At 32.9% G+C, this 7,709-nt stretch overlaps 1 long non-coding RNA gene across 1 annotated transcript; it reads left to right on the top strand.

Moving 5' to 3' along the window:
• The first annotated feature begins 5,147 nt into the window (after window positions 1-5,147).
• Window positions 5,148-7,423, top strand: LOC149782661 (uncharacterized). Its single transcript, XR_016414418.1, has 2 exons — window positions 5,148-6,270; window positions 6,886-7,423. It is a non-coding gene; the product is annotated as an uncharacterized LOC149782661 (long non-coding RNA).
• Window positions 7,424-7,709: the final 286 nt, after the last annotated feature.

Here is a 7,709-nt window from a genome sequence, read left to right as displayed (position 1 = left end):
AAAGTACAAAATCTGTATGATATAAGACTAGGTAAGAGGTGTGTGCTCAACACAAAATATAGCTAGCGAAATAACAGCTCTGTGGAATAATAATAATAATAATAATAATAAGATGATATACGATGACTATTTTGATGATAAGTACGACGACTACGTTTTTGTATTTTATATTTGCTGATTCAGATCGATGTAGTTCTAGTCACATGAGGACCATAAACTTTGCGATCGAGATGTTACTATATAACTCGTTATGGAATCAGTCAATAGTTAAACATATTTTAAAGTTAGAAAATTACACTGTTAATATCGACAGATATAATGAAAGCAAGTGATCCTAAATACAAAGAAAAATGATTACAATGTTGAGATATTTGTCAGACGATGAATAATAACGCAGTATCGTGTGTAGGAATGGCTATTAACACGGGCACGTTATCATAAAAGAGAGGAATGATGTAACCTTAGATACATTATCTTGCTTAGTATGATTGGCTTCGACATCGTGGTAGTACGTAGTGTAGAAGCTCACTGCTGACAGCTGTTTTTTTTCTCGTCATGAGTGTTGTATGAGGAGTCATCGAGTTTAGCATTTAAAGACTTCAGAAATTATATATCTTATATGACTGATGCAATGTACTACTATTCCTTAGTCGTTGTGCAGAAAATAAAATCGAGAGTTAATGACCAGCGACATTTTATTTTCATATTATACATGCAAAGTTCTTAAATAGGGGTCATACGCTATTTGCTTTAAATATGATCATGTCATTTCACCTCTTTGGGAAATTTAGACACCGAAGAAACCCAAAAATTTTGAAATTTCTAGAGCTCGTTTTGTAATTTGAAGACAAATCTTTATTTATAGAATAAGCTACATTGAACTATTTATTTTATCATCAGTTGTTCGGTAAGAGTAAAGACCTTTCGCGTATGGTCCGTTGTTACTGCTCAAGAACAACGGCTTCTGTTATGAAGTCTTATTCTGAAATACGTAACGCCAGGCAATGAATGTCAGTCTAATCAAAGTAATCAAAGCAAATTATATTTCGTGAGGGATGCAGTGTACTGGAAATTTCAGCAAATTGTGCCAGTTCTAGCTGTATATCTCGAGAACACACGACGACTGTTGGTGTCTGTGCTGCTGATGAATTGAGTTAACTGTAGTATGCCTGCAAAAATATTCTTCAAGAACCGAGATTTGAACCGCCTTATTGTATTGTACCAATGAACACGAAAAGAAAAATCAGTGTCAGTAAGCACAATTACAGGCCCATGACAACTGTTGAGTACGGTGGTTACGATCGGGCGAAAGTAAGTAAGGGAAATAGGTGACAATGGGATACATGTAATTTAACTACCGCAAATTTCCGTATTTATTCATCATCTATATTAAAGACAGATATTCTAACGTGTTCACATGTAGATACGTCGTAAAAAGTTAAAACACAGAAACTAGATTAACTGTGGTAACTCACGTGGACACGTCTTAGCAAGTTAGAACATATAAACTATATATATATATATATATATATATATATATATATATATATATATATATATATATATATATATATATATATATATATATATATATATATATATATATACACGTGTTTATGATCTCATTAACAGTAACAAGAAAAAAGCGAAGACAACACACTTTGTAAAATTCAAGAAATATTTTTTTCCTCTAGAAAAACAAGGTAAAAATGAGGAAAAGTTCTTAACAGTTTCAAGAATCAAATCCAAAAATAACCCAACAATAATCCAAGAATTATAAATTATAAATTAAAAGTCTTAGTAACAAAATGTTCTAATGAATCTTAATTCGAGTCCGGACGAAAATCCTAAATAAAAAGTGATACTGTAGTCATTATATGACTGATGCTTCTGCAATTCTTTGTTGAATCACAGAAAATAATATTCTAGTTTTGAATTCCGAATAAAATTTAGATAAACGTCTTTGTTCAAGAATTATACATGAGCACTTAAATATAATCAGAGAGAAGAATTAATCTCTTAGATTCGAAATAATGTGAAGAAAAATTTAAGTTTAATTCCAGCTGGTCACAACGTGATTGATTCCTTGACGCAGAAGTGTTTAAAAGCCAGACTGACTAAGTTCTCTCTATAAAAAGGTGATATACTATTTTAAGACGCAAAACAGATTCACGTATGAGGGTCGCGCGATCACTTACTAGAACAAGGCAGAAGCTATTTACATGTCTAAAGTCAAGCACTCCCAGTACAACCTTGATTTCACTCTAAGAATCCCACACAAAGAATGAATAAATAAAATATAAAAAAGAAGTTATTTCCTGATTCTTTATCAAGGTCAGGAGCTAGGTCAGCATTAAGATGCAAAGTTTTTATTTTAGATGTTTGCGAAAAAAATACAGTCAGGTCAAACAAATTTCTGGAAAATGTCGAATTTCACTAAATGAAATTACATTACAATAGCATGTTATGGAATAAAAAAGTTAACCTAACAACCAATTAAATTGAATCGAATATAAATTAAATCAAATACACACACACACACACACACACACACACACATATATATATATATATATATATATATATATATATATATATATATATATATATATATATATATATATATATATATATATATATATATATATACGACACGACTCTATGCACTCAAACTGAAAGACACATAAGAGCGAAATCAAAATAAATTGAAATTTTTTAAATAAAATTGAACAAATAATTTATTTACCAAGAATACAAAGTGCAAATGTAAAATGAACTTACAGTATTGGTACTTAAATACCAAATAGTCCAACAACTTCTATTACAAGTCCAAATGAATTGCTATGGTCATCCAAATAAAATCCAATATTGAGCTTACTGATGTGTCAATATCCTCAAATGTGCTTATGTATCAACAGTCTTGATGTATCAAAATGATTCAATCCAAATTGTTCTTGAATGAAAATCCCAAAATATTGATTTAGTCCTAAATGTTATTAAAGAACACATTGTAATTCCAAAATATTATTTTAAAAAATATTAACTGAAGCACATCTGTATTTAACCCCTCTAAAGACTGATGTTAAAATAGGAATTATTAATTTTGAAGTAAGTAACATTAATATAAAAAGCTACAACACAATAACAGAACGAGGATGATGGCCAAATACTTTTCTAACACATTCTATGTTGTGAGCAAGATCAGGAATTTCCAAGCGAAAAGAAAATGTCCTAAACTTCGATACAAGTAAACATGTTACCTCTATTCATATCAATAGTAATAGAGAAATAGTTGTCTACAAAATCTCTCTCTCTCTCTCTCTCTCTCTCTCTCTCTCTCTTATATTTGGATGTTAGGAAACTAAAACCTGTCTTAGTTTTGCTTATCAAATCCTCTCGCTTTTTATTAGCACGATATGATTTTCTTTCTGAACTGACACTGCAGTTCTACTCTATGTTCAAGTTTCATTTTCAGCGCTGTATCATTATGTTTGATGACTGTCGTAACTGAGCTCCAGTTATTCGTATTTTACTAGTTTTGATGGAAGAATGAAAGTTGCTTGCTTTAGCATCTAATGCGAATTTAGAGCACTAAATTTCTGATTCTTGGGCCATCGGAACATAGATTTCATTTTTGATTCTCGCTGATTCAGACGTTGTATCAAATATCTTTATTGTCGCTTTTTTGATTTCATAGTTGCGTGTTGTCGATGGAATTACACTGACTTGTGTTTCCTACTATTTGATCGGATACAATGTCATTTCAAATCCACCACACATCCGACTCTGTTGTAAATATGCATGGATAAGATGTCAGCTCGTGCCCCATGATCGCGAAAAAGACCTATTGAGCTTGGGTTCTCAATCGTAAGATCTAATGTATCATTAGTATCCACGACAACAATGTAGCTCTTGTTGTTTCAAGCATTATATTCAGTATTAGACTCTACCTTAATATCTTTAAACCAAAAAAACATGACGGCTCGGTATTGGTCCCATATTTATTCTATCATTATGGGTGGAGTCATTAAATCCGCAAAACGAAGTAGATCCCTATGTGCTCATAACTGATTATTATATACCTTTGCCAACACTGCAATCTTCTATAGATAAAACGACTACACCTACCCAAATTTACAACTTTGATTTCAGTATCTAACTATGTGTGGAGTGTGTTAAGTATTTCGATTGACGTTTTAAAGGCCAAACTCACATTAATATGTGGTATAGGACATACCCATTTAATGTCTCTCTCATGCAATATTTGTTCCGCATGGTCTGATTAAATTAAAAGCAAGTTAATGCTGGTTATTCAAAAGCAAAAGTTACATATTGAACACAGAATTTTACATCAAAATGTGTTTTCGATGTGGAGGAGTTCGTAGTAGTTGTCGCTTTCCATTTCTAAACGACAAATCCATATCCGTAGAAAGCAATTTCATAGTAGAATGACCTGATTGAATTTGTAACATTGGACGTTTAATAACAGTTGGGTTCCCATTTCTGTAACCTACTGAGGAAAATGAAATATCTTGTTGGTTTCACAATCATCGCGGTGTCCCCAGTCTGCAAGACTAAGATCCCGATCTTTGAATGTTATAGTCTGTTACCCTTACAACTATTTTATCAGTCGCGCAACTTTCTCGTGTCTTCATGATTGACGAGCTGGGTGTACAAGTTTTGTTTGAAGATTATACAAGTACCGAAATGACAAAGATATATTGCATCCATTTCACATGACGTTTTTAAGTGTCATTGTTACTAGGAGCAGAAGCGGTCACGTTACTGGGGATGATAAGTAGAATTTTACAATCTGTTAAATGTCCTTTATCAAAGCAAGACTGGAAAAAGTGTTTTGTCTGAGTATGTGCGTTTTATCTTGCTGTAGAGGATAAGGAATAATAATGATAATATAATAATAACAACAATTTTGCATGCTGCTTTTTTTTCTTTGGTAATCGACATACGATGTGAAAAAAGCTTGAGAAGACACTGTAACCCTATCAAGGAGGAAGCGTTGAACTTTGTGTGAAGCCTTTGAATACAGAATATTTTAAATAATAAAATCATAGTTTACACCATATCATGATAGTTCTATGCAAAGAGATATTTGCCAACGTTTTATAATTTTGTTTCTTCAGATGATAATAGTGGTGCTGCTATTGGCCATAATTAAGGTCGAAATAAGATATTGATTTTTTTCTTTGATCTTTTGCAGATATGTTACGAAAAGCGTCGAAACAAAGATACACTGATGAGCTCCAAAAGAAAAAGAAGCCATGTCAAATGGCAGCATGGAGAAGAGTCTTAACGGCTCTATGGTACCCTTGGAAATGACGTCAGGACACACATTCAAAATGACCAAGTTTCAAATTATAAAGAATGTATTGGTAGTCAGCTTCGCTTTTCTGTTTCCGTTCACATACTTGCAGTCCTTGACCAACCTTAAAAGCAGTATTGATAGGGATTGAAATGGACTGTTGCAATTTCCATGCTCTGTTATATCGCGTATATGGCAGCCAACTATTATACAACCTGGGGCACAACCATCCCTGATGCCATTATTATCGGACTTGGGGCAGCACCATTATGATCCGCAAAGTGCACGTATATGATACAGGCCGGAGTTAGGTACGCAAAAATGACCGGTACAACAGAAAATGACACCATCAACCGATTTGTTGACGTTTTCTTTATGATACTTTGAAACGAGTAAGTAGCGAAACCTATCTAGGGTTGCATTATTTAAAATAATGAAGATTTGAATAGTTGTTTTGAACTGTAAATTGAAAGATGAGGTTGACAAAGTGGCTTAGAAAAAAGACTAATTTAAGAACATCATGCAGCTGAAAGTGACAGTCATCAAACACCACCCTCCAATCTACGAGATTCACATCATTAGAAAACAAGCGATTTAATAAAAAAGGACGATGTTAAATTCTGTACTTGTTCTAAATAGTATGTAGGTGGAATCCTTCATGACACAAATGTGCTACTTTTGAGCCCACTAAAGCTACGAAACAAATTACGTATTCAATTTTGGATTCCTTAATTAATTGAGTGACCTTTACTGTGTTGATTGATTAAGTGATTCATTGACTGGTTCCAGGTCAGATCTGGGGCAACTTGATTTCCTCAATGGTGTTCAGTCAGAGACCAGCGAACTCCGCGAATAAAGTGTCGTCTGAAGATCTTCTAAATTGTGGAGCTACTTACGACCCAGGAAAATTCTATAACAACACTAACCTTGACAAACCAGATGTGGAGAAGGTAATACCAAGAGCTAAAACTCCTTCTCCAAATTCCTACATATTCAATATTTCTATGCTTAAAATGTGTTTAAGTTCTTTCACGTGATGGAGCCAAGAATTTTCAGAAATCTTACAAATGGACATTTAAGATTTCTAATAATCCGTACGTTACATGATCAGATGCTAAATATAGTAAAGATGCAAGGGGATTTACTGTGATCATGTATTGCTGTTGTCAGTCCCGTCCACTATTGTAAGATTTGCAGTTCTGCTTCAGAGTGAAATTTAAAAGCGTAGTGCCTGTATCAGCAACCTTTCTCATGATATCACATCCGGTCTCAGTTTTGAAGCGGTCCTGCGGTAATCATTGATTTTTATTCCGAATATATATGCTATGCTAAGTTTCCTTTAAGAAATATATTCTGAGATCGGATAAAAAATATATTTGCGTAAGATATCATTATAAATATAACTTTTTGTACCATGGACAGTCTTTCTTGAAAGTCATCAAGCTTGTCACTGTCCAGAACAATTCATTATATTGTTGTTGATTTTTTCTCCTTTAGTTCCTTGGTTTTCCTGATAATGCCCATTTATTATTTTAGCATTAGATTACTGCTTTAATTTATTTTAGATTTATACTGTCTGTGGCATTTACATTGCAAGCGCATTCGTAGCAGTCCTGATTATCATCTTACTGGACTGGATCGTTTTGGACAAGAAGGACGAGAAGGTGGCAGGTGGAGACAAGAAGATCTCCCTCCCCCCCCCATCTGTTGATATAAACCTTTAATCACTTGGAGGAGCCATTTTCAAAAATTAATTTTTCTTCTCACCATTTACAATTAAATCGAGCAGGTCTACATAGCCGGGGATTTTGCAGTGGTATATATATATATATATATATATATATATATATATATATATATATATATATATATATATATATATATATATACCACATCCATTAAAAATAACATGGCCTTTGAAGTGTTGGTATAAAGCAACTTGATATACCAATAGTATTGGTATATCAAATTGTGATTTGCCCATGGCGTATGAATACGCATAATGCAGATGTTTTTATAGCTATTATACTCTCTAAACATGGATATGAATTTCTTATAATATTACATTTAAAAAGGAAAAAATAACAAAATAATGATTTTCTTGTAAAATATTTTATAGAAACTAACACTTTTATACAAAAAAAACCCAACAATACTCAATTCAGGAAATAAATATTATTGAGCTCCACCCTGTGTCGTCTGCTGTCATCTCTGTCAACACTGCTGTTTCAAGTCTCTCCCTCTGACAAAAATCTAACACTGCAACTCTGTGAAAAAAAAAGAAAACAATGACATCGGATAAGGAGCAAGATCAAGAAGCAACATTTAATCTACTAAACTGTGAGTTAATTGGAGAGTTTGATAGAGACATGGCTGAGACATTTGTAAA

Source organism: Sinohyriopsis cumingii, chromosome 15 (assembly GCF_028554795.1).
Source record: "Sinohyriopsis cumingii isolate HCF-2022 chromosome 15, ASM2855479v2, whole genome shotgun sequence".
Classification (NCBI taxonomy): Eukaryota; Metazoa; Mollusca; class Bivalvia; order Unionida; family Unionidae; genus Sinohyriopsis; species Sinohyriopsis cumingii.
The sequence above is the reverse complement of the archived record's forward strand: the minus strand, read 5'-3'. Positions and strand labels throughout refer to the sequence as shown.